At 40.3% G+C, this 15923-nt stretch overlaps 1 protein-coding gene across 1 annotated transcript in view; it reads right to left on the minus strand.

Moving 5' to 3' along the window:
• LOC134353662 (switch-associated protein 70-like) overlaps positions 1 to 15923 on the minus strand; it is a 154688-nt gene that overhangs the window by 133619 nt on the left and 5146 nt on the right. The gene's annotated exons all lie outside the window — the stretch shown is intronic.

Raw genomic sequence — 15923 nt, forward strand, 5'->3', positions numbered from 1 at the left:
GAAGGGGAACCTCATTGAAACCTATCAAGTATTGAAACGCCGTGATAATGTGGACATGGAGAGGATGTTTCCTATAGTGGAGGAGTCAAGGACTGGAAAGCACAGCTTCAGAATAGAGGAACATCCACTTAGAACAGAGATGAGAGGGAATTCATTTAGCCAGAGGGTAGTGAAACAGTGGAATTCATTGCTACGGACGGCTGTGGAGGCCAAGTCATTGAGTATATTTAAAGTGGAGGTTAATAGTACAACACCTTCATTCTTGTATGTACCGCCCATTTCAGATTTGTACCTATGTTACCGGAATTTAAATTCTTATCCCTTCCTAACCTCTCCTGCATGCTCCTTCCTTTTACTATATTATACACAGTGGGCTCTAGTTAATTAGGACACATCAGTGCCAGTATATTTTGGCCCAGTTAAGTTGCTGCTCCAATTAGCTGAAGTTTCATGGAAATAGTTAAAAAGGTATAAAAAGTCAAACTGGGAAGCAAATGGTATATTTACATGAAATACAGAACAAATTAGAACACTACCAATACCACTATAGTACAATAAAACTGTGTATTAGTTCTTAATAATTATCGATGGAGGAATTCATCCAGTGTACGCAAAGAACAAAATCAGCGCAGGCACCTTCTGCAGGTAATCCCCCTGCTGTACTCACTGTACACCCATGATTGTGTTGCCAAGTTTCCATCAAACTCAATATATCAGTTTGCTGATGACACAACAATTGTAGGCCGTATCTCGGGTAATGATGAGTTTGAGTACAGAGAGGAAATTAAGAACCTGGTGGCATGGTGCAACGACAATAACCTATCCCTCAACATCAGCAAGACAAAGGAATTGGTTGTTGACTTCAGAAGGAGTAGCGGACCGCACAACCCAATTTACGTCGGTGGTGCGCAAGTGGAACAGGTCAAAAGCTTTAGGTTCCTCGGGGTCAATATCACAAATGACTTGACTTGGTCCAACCAAGCAGAGTTCACTGCCAAGAAGGCCCACCAGCACCTTTACTTCCTGAGAAAGCTAAAGAAATTTGGCCTGTCCCCTAAAACCCTCACTAATTTTTATAGATGCACCGTAGAACGCATTCTTCTAGGGTGCATCACAACCTGGTATGGAAGTTGTCCTGTCCAAGACTGAAAGAAGCTGCAGAAGATCATGAACACGGCGCAGCACATCACACAAACCAATCTTCCGTCCCTGGACTCATTTTACACCTCACGCTGTCGGAGCAGTGCTGCCAGGATAATCAAGGACACGACCCACCCAGCCAACACACTTTTCGTCCCTCTTCCCTCCAGGAGAAGGCTCAGGAGCTTGAAGACTCGTACAGCCAGATTTGGGAACAGCTTTTTTCCAACTGTGATAAGACTGCTGAACGGATCCTGACCCGGATCTGGGCCGTACCCTCCAAATATCCAGACCTGTCTCTCAGTTTTTTTGCACTACCTTACTTTTCCATTTTTCTATTTATAATTTAACTTTTAAATATTTACTAATTTTTACTATTTAAAATATTTTTAATATTTAATGTTTGTAATCCAGGGATCGGGAAGTGCAGAATCAAATATCGCTGTGATGATTGTACGTTCTATTATCAATTCTTTGGCGACAATAAAGTATAAAGTATAATGGACTGCCTTCATACAATGCTATCAACGATTTCATCCTCAAAATCTTCATTTTCATGTTAACATTCAAATTGATTGTCAATACTTTCAAGTTCTTCATAGTTTCTAAATTGTTGAAGTAGTGAAATCGTTTCATTTTCACTACCGGCTGTTTCTGGTATCTCCAAGCCTGAATATTTGAAACCGCAGTTTAGAATTGTCATTAAGAATTGTCTTACAGCATATTTCTCGCCAACTGGCAGTGACAAAAATCACACACAAAATGCTGGTGAACGCAGCAGGACAGGCAGCATCTATAGGAAGAGGTACAGTCGACATATCGGGCCGAGACCCTTCGTCAGGACTAACTGAAAGAAGAGATAGTAAGAGATTTGAAAGTGGGTGGGGGGGAGATCCGAAATGATAGGAGAAGACAGGAGGGGGAGGGATGGAGCTAAGAGCTGGAAAGTTGATTGGCAAAAGGGATACAAGGCTGGAGAAGGGAAAGGATCATGGGATGGGAGGCCTAGGGAGAAAGAAAGGAGGAAGGGGGGGAAACCCAGAGGATGGGCAAGGAGTTATAGTGAGAGGGACAGAGGGAGGAAAAGAAAGGGGAAAGAAAAAATAATAGATAGATAGATAAATGAATAAATAAGGGATGGGGTACGAAGGGGAGGTGAGGCATTAACGGAAGTAGGAGAAGTCAATGTTCATGCCATCAGGAGGCTACCCAGATGGAATATAAGGTGTTGTTCCTCCAACCTGAGTGTGGCTTCATCTTGACAGTAGAGGAGGCCGTGGATAGACATATCAGAATGGGAATGGGAAGTGGAATTAAAATGTGTGGCCACTGGGAGATCCTGCTTTCTCCGGCAGACAGAGCATAGGTGTTCAGTGAGACAGTCTCCCAGCCTGCGTTGGGTCTCGCCAATATATAGAAGGCCACATCGGGAGCACCGGACGCAGTATATCACCCCAGCCGACTGACAGGTGAAGTGTCGCCTCACCTGGAAGGACTGTCTGGGGCCCTGAATGGTGGTGAGGGAGGAAGTGTAAGGGCATGTGTAGCACTTGTTCCACTTACACGGATAAGTGCCAGGAGGGAGATCAGTGGGAAGGGATAGGGGGGACGAATGGACAAGGGAGTCGCATAGGGAGTGATCCCTGTGGAAAGCAGGGGGGATAGGGAAAAATGTGCTTAGCTCTTCCCACCCTGTCTCTTGCAAAAATGCCATCCCCCTCTCGCAATTCCTCCGTCTCCGCCGCATCTGCTCTTAGGATGAGGCTTTTCATTCCAGGACGAAGGAGATGTCATCCTTTTTTAAAGAAAGGGGTTTCCCTTCGTCCACCATCAACTCTGCTCTCAAACGCACCTCTCCCATTTCACACACATCTGCTCTCACTCCATCCTCCCGCCACCCCACTAGGAATGGGGTTCCCCTTGTCCTCACCTACCACCCCACCAGCATCCGAGTCCAACATATAATTCTCCGTAACTTCCGCCACCTCCAGTGAGATCTTACCACTAAACACATCTTTCTCTCCCCCCTCTTTCTGCTTTCCGCAGGGATCGCTCCGTACGCAACTCCCTTGTCCATTCGTCGTCCCCCCATCCCTCCCCACTGATCTCCCTCCTGGCACTTATCCTTGTAAGCGGAACAAGTGCTACACATGCCCTTACACTTCCTCCCTTACCACCATTCAGGGCCCCAAACAGTCCTTCCAGGTGAGGCGACACTTCACCTGTGAGTCAGCTGGGGTGATATACTGCGTCCGGTGCTCCCGATGTGGCCTTCTATATATTGGCGAGACCCGACACAGTCTAGAAGACTGTTTCACTGAACGCTTATGCTCTGTCCGCCAGAGAAAGCAGGATCTCCCAGTGGCCACACATTTTAATTCCACGTCCCATTCCCATTCTGATATGTCTATCCACGGCCTCCTCTACTGTAAAGATGAAGCCACACTCAGGTTGGAGGAACAACACCTTATATTCCATCTGAGTAGCCTCCAACCTGATGGCATGAACATCGACTTCTCTAACTTGCGTTAATGCCCCACCTCCCCCTCGTACCCCATCTGTTACTTATTTTTTCTTCTTTCCCCCTTTTTTTCTCTCTTTTTTCTCCCTCTGTCCCTCTCACTATAACTCCTTGCCTAACCTCTGGGTTCCCCCCCACCTTTCTTTCTCTCTAGGTCTCCCATCCCATGATCCTCTCCCTTCTCCAGCTGCATATCTCTTTTGCCAATCAACTTTCCAGCTCTTAGCTCCATCCCTCCCCCTCCTGTCCTCTCCTATCATTTCGGATCTCCTCCTCCCCCTCCCACTTTCAAATCTCTTACTCTCTCTTTTTTTTAGTATAATTTTTATTGAGTTTTCAAAGTGAATACATGAAAAGATAATGTCTACCCTCCCGCCTCCCCTTAACCCTTCCCTCCAATATATATATCCTACCTAAAAAGTAAAGAAAGAAAGAAGAAAAAAAAAGGAGAACTGCCTGGATATTGGAAGGTTTCCACATGCTCCATGGGATTCAAAATAAATTTAGTATATTTATTTATTACTTTCCCCAAGGGACCAAAATCTTTATCATAGGAGCAACTAAATATGCCATCCTATCTTTTGTATATAAGGGTGCCAAATATTCAAAAATGTTTCATATTTATCTCGTAAATTATAAGTAATTTTTTCGAGTGGAATAGAACTAGCCATTTCATTATTCCAACGATTCATACTTAAATACGAATCAGATTTCCAAGTAACTGCTATAGTCTTCTTAGCTACTGCCAATGCAATTTTTATAAATTCTTTCTGATATTTATTCAATTTAAGTTTCGGTTTTATCCCTTCAATATCACCTAATAGAAATAATACAGGGTTATGTGTAAGTTGAATTCCAGTAATTTGTTCCAATAAGACTCTTAAATTTATCCAAAAAGGTTGAATTTTAGAACAAGACCAAGAAGAATGTAAGAAAGTACCAATTTCTTGATTACACCGAAAGCATTGATCAGATAAATTTGAATTTAATCTATTTATTTTTGTGGTGTAATATATAATTGGTGTAAAAAATTATATTGTACTAATCTAAGTCGAACATTTATTGTATTTGTCATACTGTCAAGACACAGTCTTGACCAACTTGTTGCATCAATATTAATATTCAGATCCGTTTCCCAATTTTGTTTTGACTGTGGATTCCTTGTTTAATGGTCTGTCTTTGAATCAAATTATACATACAAGAAATAATTTTTTTAATTTTTCCTTTTTGAATTAAAATTTCAATTTCATTGGGTTTTGGCAAAAACATTGTTTGACCCAGTTTGCCTTTTAAGTAAGCCCTTAATTGAAGGAAACAAAAGAAAGTGTTATTTGATATTTTATGTTTATTCTTTAGTTGTTCAAATGACATGAATATACCTCGTTCATAACAGTCTCCTATAGATCTAATCCCTTTTTGGTACCAATTATATAAAAGTTGATTATCCATTGTAAAAGGAATAAGTTGTTTTGGAACAAAGGTCTCCTTGCTAATAAAGATTTCTTTATTTCATTATCAACATTTATCTTATTCCATAGATCCATCAAATGTTTTAATATAGGAGATTCTTTCTTTTCCCGTATCCTTTTAGATTCCCATTTATATATAAAATCTTCAGGTATATTTTCTCCTATCTTATCTAATTCTATTCTAATCTATGTCGGTTTTCGATCACCAAAGAAAGATGCAATAAACCTAAGTTGATTTGCTTTGTAATAGTTTTTAAAGTTTGGAAGTTGTAACCCTCCTAACTCAAATTTACATGTCAATTTTTCCAATGATATTCTTGACATCTTACCTTTCCAAAGAAATTTTCTCACACGTTTATTTAACTCTTGAAAAAATTTCTGTGGCAATTGTATTGGTAATGTTTGAAACAAATACTGTAATCTAGGAAATATATTCATTTTTACAACATTGACTCTACCCACTAATGTTATTGGTAGTATCATCCATTTGTCAAGATCTTCTTGAATTTTTTTCAATAGTGGTAAATAATTAAATTTATATAAATTCTTTACATCATTATCAAGTCTTATACCTAAATACTTTATGCCATTTACCGGCCATCTAAATTGGGTTGCTAATCGACATTGGCTATAGTCTCCTTTAGTAAGAGGTAAAATTCCACTTTTATCCCAATTTATTTTATACCCTGATACTTTCCCATATTCATCCAATCTAGAAGATAATTTATGTAACGAATGCTGTAGGTTTGTTAAGTAAATCAAAACATCACCAGCAAAAAGATTAATTTTATATTCCTCCTGATTAACTCTAAAACCCATAATATCTGGATCAATTCTAATTAGTTCTGCTAATGGCTCTATTGCCAGTACAAATAAAGCAGGTGATAATGGACAACCTTGTCTAGTTGACCTTTTTAACTGGAATGGTATTGAAATTTGAGTATTTGTCACTACTTTAGCATTAGGGTTAGTATTTAAAGTTTTAATCCAGTTTATAAAAGATGTTCCTAACCCATATTTTTGTAATACTTTAAATAAAAAGTCCCATTCCAATCTATAAAATGCTTTTTCTGCATCCAAGGCTACTACTACACTCATCTCCTCCCTTTTTTGTGCCAAATGAATTATACTGAGTAGCCGAGTTACATTATCTGCCAATTGTCTATTTTTAATAAATCCTGTTTGATCCATATGTATTAATTTTGGTAAATATTTAGATAATCTATTCGATAAAATTTTTGCTATTATTTTATAATCCGTGTTCAACAAAGAAATATGCCTGTATGATGCTGGTTTTAAAGGATCTCTGTCTTTTTTTGGCAATACTATTACAATCGCTGTTGAAAAAGATTCTGGGAATTTATGTATTTTTTCTGCTTGACGTATTAACTCCATAAAGGGAGGAAATAATAAATCTTTACACTTTTTATAAAATTCAGGTAGAAAACCATCCTCTCCTGGAGATTTTTTACTTTGGAGTGATCCTAAAGCTTCTTCAACCTCTTTTAATGTAAAAAGCGTATCTAATCCCTTCTGTTCTTCCGAATTCAAGTTTGGAAGAGTTACTTGTGATAAAAACCTTTCTATCTCATTAACATCATTTTGTGATTCTGATTGATATAATTCAGAATAGAAACTTTTGAAGGTTTCATTAATTTCTAAAGGTTTATGAGTAATTTTATTTGCACTTGTTCTAATTGCATTTATCGTTTTGGAAGCTTGTTCTGTTTTCAACTGCAAAGCAAGAATTTTATGTGCTCTCTCACCTAACTCATAATACCTTTGCTTAGTTCTTATGATTGCTTTTTCCATTCTGTATGTCTGAAGCGTATTATATTGTAACTTCTTATTGACAAGTTGCCTTCGTTTTTCTTCTGTCATATGTCTTTGAGATTCTTTTTCTAATTTTGTAATTTCTTTTTCCAATTGATCCAGTTCTGCCATATATTATTTCTTAATTTTAGACGTATAACTTATTATCTGACCCCTCAAATATGCTTTCATTGCATCGCATAGTATAAATTTATCATCCACTGAATGAGTTTGTATTCAAAAATAATTGAATCTGCTTTTTCATAAAATCACAAAAATCTTGACGTTTTAATAATGTTGAATTAAATCTCCATCTATAAGCCACTTCTTTCTTATCAGTCATTATTATTGTCATTAATAGAGGAAAATGATCTGACAATATTCTTGCTTTATATTCCATATTTTCACTCTGTGTTGAATATGCATTGATAATAGGAAAAGATCTATCCTTGAATAAGTTTTGTGTCTATTAGAATAGAATGAATAGTCTCTTTCTTTAGGATTAATTCTTCTCCATATATCAATCAAATTTAAATCTTTCATCAATGATAGTTAGTTTTACTACCTTCGATTTTGTGACAGCCTTAGTTGATCTATCTAAGACTGGGTCTAGGCAAAAATTAAAATCTCCTCCTATTAATATTTTTTAATGTGCATCAGCCAAATTCAGAAAAGCTTCTTGTATGAATTTTGCATCATTTTCATTTGGTGCATAAATATTCATGAAAGTCCATAATTCAGAAAAAAGTTGACGGTGTATAGTCACATATCTCCCCGCAGAATTGGTTATTACATTTTGTATTCTAATTGGTAACGTTTTATTAATCAAAATTGCTACTCCCCTCGCTTTTGAATTAAATGAAGCTGCAACAACACTACCCACCCAATCTCTCTTTAATTTCTGATGTTCTATTTCTGTTAAATGCGTTTCCTGTAAGAAGGCTAAATCTACCTTCATTTTCCTAATATGTGTTAAGATTCTTTTTCTTTTCACCGGTCCATTAAGTCCATTAACATTAAAACTCAAAAAAATTCAATAAATTAGTCATTATTCTTAACAAAGTTACTCCAATCTAAAACATTACTTAGCTTCTCAACTCTCATAGTTCCTTGGGGAATCTCTTTGAACTTCACCATGTTGCTATGTGTTTCCCTCCCAATCATCCAGGCAAAAAGAAAGAAATAAAAGATAGATATGATACAAAAAAAGAAATAACAAAATACCCCCCTGCTAATGTTGTGAATGAAAAGATACACACCCCCTCCATTTTGCGAGTCGTGGCTATTGCCACGCTTGCACACATGAATAGTGTAGCGATTGGTCAGTATTTCTTCCAGCTCCCCGTAACAAAAAAATTGTGTATATATATATAAATAATGTCACTATTCCCAGCTAATATTCCTCAAATTTTCCCCTCCCTGATATAATTAATAATATATTTATATATTCATCTGTCTTTAAAAATCCAACAGGTCTATTCCTTGATCCAGTCTTTATCTTCAATCCATCTCGCTCCCCTGGGTTTGTTCTTGTATCTGGTGAATATTCAAAGAATCTCACACAAACTCCTCCGCTTTCCGGTAATCATCAAAAAATCTTTTTTCTCCACCAGCCAAAAAAATCTTCAAGGTTGCAGGATAACGCAATATAAATTGATAACCGTGATCCCATAGGACTTTTTTCACTGGATTAAATTTCTTCCTTCTCTTCAAAAGTTCATAACTTATGTCAGGGTAGAAAAAAAATTTCTTCCCTTCTGTCATCAGTGGCCCATTTCTAATCTTGGCAGCTTGAGGAGCTGCCTATAGAATCCTTTCTTTGTCTTGAAATCTTAAACATTTTATTAAAATTGATCGTGGATATTGGTCATCTTATGGTTTTGGTTTTAGAGCTCTATGTGCCCTCTCAATTTCAATTGATCAGTCTTCCTCTTTCATTTGCAAAGTTTCCAGGATCCATCTTTGAAAAAATTCTATTGGATTATCTCCCTCTATACCTTCTTTAAGACCAACAATTTTAATATTATTTCATCTACTAAAATTTTCCAACACATCCACTTTCTCCAAGAGCCGATTTCTTTCCGTGTTCCAGACAAGCATATCATTTTCAGTTTTTTCCACTCTATCGTTAATATGCTCCATTGTTCTTTCCATCTTCTGAAGTTTCTTATCCATTTTGCCCTGTCTTTTCATAGCTTTATCATAGCACATCTTCATGTCTTTAATCTGTTCTTAATTTTCTTAATTCAATCGTTACTTGCAATAAAGCCTCTCTTATGTCTTTGTCACCTCCTTTATTTCCAGTCTCTTCCAGTTCTTCCTCCTCTTCTTCATCCTTATTCTCTGCGGAATCCAATTCTGACTCTGAGTGACTTTCACTTGCAGTGGCCGTCGGTTCTTGTAGTTTGAGTTGTGTCGATTTGCGCATGCCTACTTGTCTGCGCATGCGCATTTCCAGCATCTTCTTCCTAGAGACCGCTACCGCCGCCATTGCTCCCTGTTCTACGCCGGAGATAGAATGTGTCTCCTCCGAAGGAGATCCAACCTGAATCCGAGGCTCCATCGCTGCAGTAGGCCCTTTTTTCTTCCCATCTCACGGCGACTTCACAACAACAGACTTCTTCTGTTGCGGTTTACAAGGCATATCGTAAAGTAGTCTTACGAAGTTTATAAGTAGTTTTCGGAAAGTATTTATTAACTTTGCTTTGTTTAAACGGTACTTTGCTGATATTTTACGGGAGAGCTGGATTTATACATCTCAATCCCACGTCATCATGTGACGTCCCCGACTCTCTCTTCTTTCAGTTAGTCCTGATGAAGGGTCTCGGCCTGAAATGTCAACTGTACCTCTTCCTAGGGATGCTGCCTGGCCTGCTGCATTCACCAGCATTTTTCATGTGTGTTGCTTGAATTTGTGTCGACGTGCTCATTAGACATTACCACCAGAGATTTCCGTAGGATTCAAGTAAACAGCTGCTCGATGGTTGCGATTCTGTGCTGGGTGAGTCTAAATTTCTTCACTGAGGATAGTGAGTCACAGAAGGCTTTGGAGGCCAAGTCGTGGAACATGGTTCAGTCGAATGTGAAGACACAAGACAGTTGAGGTGCTGGAATCTGGAGCAACAAACAATCTACTGAAGAAACTCAGCATGTCGAGCAGCATCTGTAGGTGGTGGGTGGGTAACAGGAATTGTTGATATTCTGGGCTGAAACCATGCACCAGGTGGATGAAGAAAGTAGATGTATTTGTAAATATCAAAGGGATCAGGGGATGTAGAGAAAAAGCAAGGATGTGGGGATGACATAGAGCATTAGTCATGATCATCCTATTTTCTGTAAGTTAACTTACACTGCTTAAAACCAGCCTGCAGTTTGATAACATGCAGATGGTCCTGAAAGTCATCATGAATGTACCTAAACTTTAATCACGTGACATAGTTTCAAAGAGAGTTCAGACTTCAGGGTTTTTCCAGAGATGTGCTGGAGGCGGTAAAGAAGACAAAGTATATCCATTATGTCATTAATAAGACATAAGAGCAGAACTAGGTGATTCAGCCCATCAAGTCATCTCTACCAAATGGCTGAATTAATGGGCCAGGTGACCCTCCAACCTCACATATATACAGTTATTGGGAGATTGCAACTATAGATCTGAACACAAGGAGTCATGCCCAAAGATATGGATACAAGAAGTTCACTGACCAAATGGTGAAGGGTAACAAATACATCTTCAAATGTCATATCCCACCATCTGCACTCAGTAAAACTGAGACAGTGCCAATGGCGGTGCGATGCAGCGCACAGCGGCCACTCCGGTGAATGATATCTGTTATCTGTCAAGTAGGTGCCGTGCACAATCCTGATTTGATGGAGTCAGACACAAGAGCACGGAGGAACATCTGGTGAAACTTCTGAAAGGCCTGTTTCGCTGCCGCTGCTACTGTGTGATCCAGAATCTCCAGAGGGGAAGGCCCCGAGTCCTCGGCTTTGCTTGTTGCTCGGCGGCTGGGGCAGGGTCGAAGCCCTCGGCAGAGATGGTGCTCGGTGCTCGGTGTCAGAGGGCTGGTCAGAAGCTTGAAGTTTTCGGATGGACTCAGAGTCGGCTGTGGTCTGGTGCTTCCAGGGTGTTGCATCGGCAAGTTTGCAGCACTGGAGTTTCATGGCAGGGAAAGTTTCTCCCTTCTACTGTCTGCGTGAGATTATGGGCTATCGGGACTTTGAGACTTTTTTTTACTGTGCACATGGTCTGCTGTTTATCAAATTACGGTATTGCTTTGCACTGTTGTACCTATATGTTATAATTATGTGGTCTTTGTCAGTTTTAGTCTTGGTGTGTCCTGTGTTTCTGTGATATCATACTGGAGGAACATAGTATCATTTCTTAATGCATGCATTTCTAAATGACAATAAATGAGGACTGAGTGTCCTCATAATCTAATCTAATAATCTAATCCAAAATCGAGTTCCAGTCTAGCCATCAGCTCTAGCAGAGCTTGAACACCATAACAAGTTACAAAACCATGTTGGGCGGCATCGCTGACAACAGCATTTCCCTTCCCGGTGACCTTAACACATTCTATGGAAGTTTTGAACAGAAGGGAATGGGTATGTCATGAGCCTTTATGACAGTCTCCAGTACACCTGAATCTACAGTCACTGTCATAGACATAGGGTCAGTCTTTCGGAAGGTGAACTCATAGAAAGCATTGGGCCCCAGATGATATCCTGCCCATGTCCTTAGATCCTGCATGGATCAGCTGGCAGGGGTATTTGCAGATATTTTTAACCTCTCCCTGCTTCAGACTGTGGTTCCCTGCTGCTTTAAGAAGACCACTATCATCCTGGTGCCCAAGGAACATTCCTTAATGACTACCACCCAGTAGTTCCGACTTTTACTATCATGAAGTGCTTCAAGAGGCTGCTCATGGCAAGCATCAACTCCAGCCTCCCAGACAATCTTGACCCACTGCAATATTCTGACTGCTGAAACAGGTCTGTGGTGAATGCCATCTCCCTGGCCCTATACTCACCTCTGGAGAATCTGGGTAGTAAAGACACCCATATCAGACCATTGTTCATTGACTATAGCGCTGCCTTCAAAACTATCATTCCAAGCAAACTAATCACCAAACGCCAGACCAAGAGAGTCAATGCTTCCCTCTGGAACTACATCCTTGACTTCCTGACCAACAGACCACAACCAGTAAGGATATTCAACAATATCTTTGCCACGATTATTCTATGCACTTGTTCTCCACAAGGTTGTGTCCTCACTTCCTACTCTGCTCCTTGTACATTCATGACTGAGTGGCCGGATTCTGCTCTGACTCCATCCATAAGTTTACAGATGACACCATGTAGTGGGCCATATCACAAATAACGCTGAGTTAGAGTGCAGCAAGGAGATGGAGAGCTTAGTCACATGGTGTCAGCAAAAGATTTGGTTATTAACTTCAGGGAAGGGGGGCCAACTTATGTACTCCTGCCTACACCAATGGTATTGAGGTTGAACAGGCTGAGAGCTTCAAGTTCTTAAGAAAGAACATTACCACCAGCCTGTCCTGTCCAACCATATTGATATCATGACTAAGAAAGCTCACCAACATCTCTACTTCCACAAGGGGCTAAAGAAATGAGGCACTTCCCCCATCGAGACAAACCAATTTTTAAAGATACACCATCGAAAGCATTCTGTCTGGATGCATAATGGCTTGGTGTGGCAGGTGCTCTGCATGCGACTAGAAAGAAACTGTGGAGAGTTGTGGCACAGCTCAGCACATCACAGAAACCAGCCTCTTCTCTGTGGACTCTGTCTATACTTCTTGCTGCCTCAGTAAGGCAGCCATCACAACCAAAGACACAACCGACCCCAGACTTCTCCGCCCGCCTATCAAGCGGAAAATGCAAAAGCCTGAAAGCACATACCACAAGGCTGAAAGACAGCCATACCACTGTTAACGGGCTCTTAGGTGGACCTCTTGTACAGTAAGATCTGGTAGGTCAAATATGATGATAGAACATAGTATTAATGGTAAGACTCTTGGCGATGTGGAGGATCAGAGAGATCTTGGTGTCCAAGTCCATAGGACACTCAAAGCTGCTGCGCAGGTTAACTCTGTGGTTAAGAAGGCATACGGTGCATTGACCTTCATCGATTGTGGGATTGAGTTTAGGAGCCGAGAGGTAATGTTGCAGCTATATAGGACCCTGGTCAGACCCCACTTGGAGTACTGTGCTCAGTTCTGGTCGCCTCACTACAGGAAGGACGTGGAAACCATAGAAAGGGTGCAGAGGAGATTTACAAGGTTGTTGCCTGGATTGGGGTGCATGCCTTATGAGGATAGGTTGAGTGAACTCGGCCTTTCCTCCTTGGAGTGACGGAGGATGAGAGGTGACCTGATAAAGGTGTATAAGATGATGAGAGGCATTGATCGTGTGGATAGTCAGAGGCTTTTTCCCAGGGCTGAAATGGCTAGCATGAGAGGGCACAGTTTTAAGGTGCTTGGAAGTAGGTACAGAGGAGATATCAAGGATAAGTTTTTTTACGTAGAGAGTGGTGAGTGCGTGGAATAGGCTGCCGGCGATGGTGGTAGAGGCGGATACGATAGGGTCTTTTAAGATACTACTGGACAGGTATATGGAGCTCAGAAAAACAGAGGGCTGTAGGTAACCCTAGGTAATTTCTCAGGTAAGGACATGTTCGAGGGAACGTAGATGATAACTGAATTAGTATTTCTTAAGAAAGTCAATAGTGCATGTGAGGATACAAAGAGGGAATTCATGGATAAATAGAATGCAACTTCGGCATATTGTTGGCCTTCTGCAAAAGCCATTAAAGGTATAGCTTTGAGTCTACCCTTTCCAGAATTGCAAATGGTCCCAACCATGCAGCATCCAATGCCCGGAGTCTTAGTTTTAATTATAGTGCATGTAAAAGCCTGTAAACTTCTACAGAGAATGTGACATCTATAGCATGTAGTTTGTCAGACACTCAAGAAATTTGTGTAACAGGATCCAACTGCTTTTAGTCATGAACATTCTATTGAAATACGGCATGAGAAATAAATTAATTTGAAGATTATTTTTTGGCTTTACCTTAATATTGTGTTCCCAAAAGATATTCAAGCAACATGAAATAATACATGTACACAATTCAGGTTATGAGAAGTATCTCTTGATTTTAGTACATGCACAATATTGGACATTTTGTTACCAAGTGGGCATCTACCAAAGACAGCTTAAAACAGGTACTTCAGAAATGGGACAGAATTTTGTTTTCAGTAATAGAAATTTGCCCAAACTTGCAAAGAAAGATGGGATTAAAAACTTCCATCCATCATGGATCAGGATCTTTATTCAACTTATTAAGGAGTGTATTTAACTGAAAATAAAACCATACCTACTGAATGTTAAACAGTTCCAGAAAGCTGGAGAAACTTTTTCTTTTGACCCCCTCTAGTGGACATAGCATCCATCTGCAGGCATAATGAACAGAACTCTTTAACAGGAAGTTAGTCCTGACGAAGGGTCTCGGCCTGAAACGTCGACTGAACCTCTTCCTACAGATGCTGCCTGGCCTGCTGCGTTCACCAGCAACTTTGATATGTGTTTCTTTAACAGGAAGTCCCACTGAGAGCACCTGTCCAGGCTTGGAGACGTAAGAGACTGCAGCTGCTGGAATCTGAAGCTACAAAAATCTCCTGCAGGGTTTCGATACAAACCATCAACAAATCCTTCCCTCCAGCAAATGCTGTTCAACTTACTGAGTTCTACTCCCAGCATATAGGCAGAGGCTGAGAACCACAGTACCTCTGGTAAGGATGACAAAGTATTGATCAAGGGAGGCAGAGGTACATATACATGACTGCTTTGACAGGGTTTGCGTGCCATTACTCCCTATAATGTGAAACCTAAGGGTATAAATGGCAGTGATGTTTCACTCCCCAATAAACGAACGCCTTTTATGCGTACAGTGCTTTGAAGGAGAGAATAACACTGCACTTTTGTGAATCCCCACATAAACCAGCAACCCTGCGATCAGTCTTAGAGACCAACGTCAGAACATCCTTCAAGAGGGTGAACCCACTTAAAGTGTCGGAGCCTGATGGTGTACCTGGCAGAGCACTGAAATCTGTGCTGAACAACTGTGCTGGAGTATTGAAAGACATTGTCAAGCTCTCTCTCACTGCTACAGTCAGATGTTCCCACCTGCTTCAAAAGGACAGCAGTCACACCAGTGCCCAAGAACAGCAGGGTGAGCTGTTTGATGGCTTTGTGGCCAATTTTGCAGATGGCCAAATTGGGCAAATTAGGAGAATGGCCAAAGAAGTGGATGCAATAATGCATAGGGAAGTATATGGTCATGCACTTTGTTAGAAGGAATAAAAGTGTAGACTATTTTCTAATTGGAGAGCAAATTCAAAAATCAGAGGTGCAAAATGACTTGAGATTCCAAATGCAGGATTCCCTAAACGTTAACTTACAGGTTAAGTCCATATTAAAGAAGGCAAAGGCAATGTTAGCATTTATTTCGAGAGGATTAGAACATAAAGACAAAGATATAATGCTGAGGCTTTATAAGTTGTTGGTCAGACTATAGTTGTATTGTCTGCCTTTTTGTCAGCTACCTAGAACAGTCTCTGTTCGAAGCCCGCACCACTACCACTTCCCAACTTTTCCTACTCTACATCAACAACTGCATTGGTGCTGCTTCCTGTGCCCATGCTGAGCTTGTCAAATTCATCAACCTTGCCTCCAACTTCCACCCTGCCCTCAAATTTACCTGCTCCATTTCCAATATCTCCTTCCACTCTCTTGATCTCTCTGTCCCTATCTCTGGAGATGGTCTAATACTAATATCATTTTTTAGCTCACTGATTCTCACAGCTTCCTTGGTTATACCTCTTCCCACTCTGTCACGTATCCCCTTCTCTCAGTTCTTCCATCTCCACTACATCTGCTCTCAGGATAAGGCTTTTCAT

This window comes from Mobula hypostoma, chromosome 11, assembly GCF_963921235.1.
Source record: "Mobula hypostoma chromosome 11, sMobHyp1.1, whole genome shotgun sequence".
NCBI classification, from domain to species: Eukaryota; Metazoa; Chordata; class Chondrichthyes; order Myliobatiformes; family Myliobatidae; genus Mobula; species Mobula hypostoma.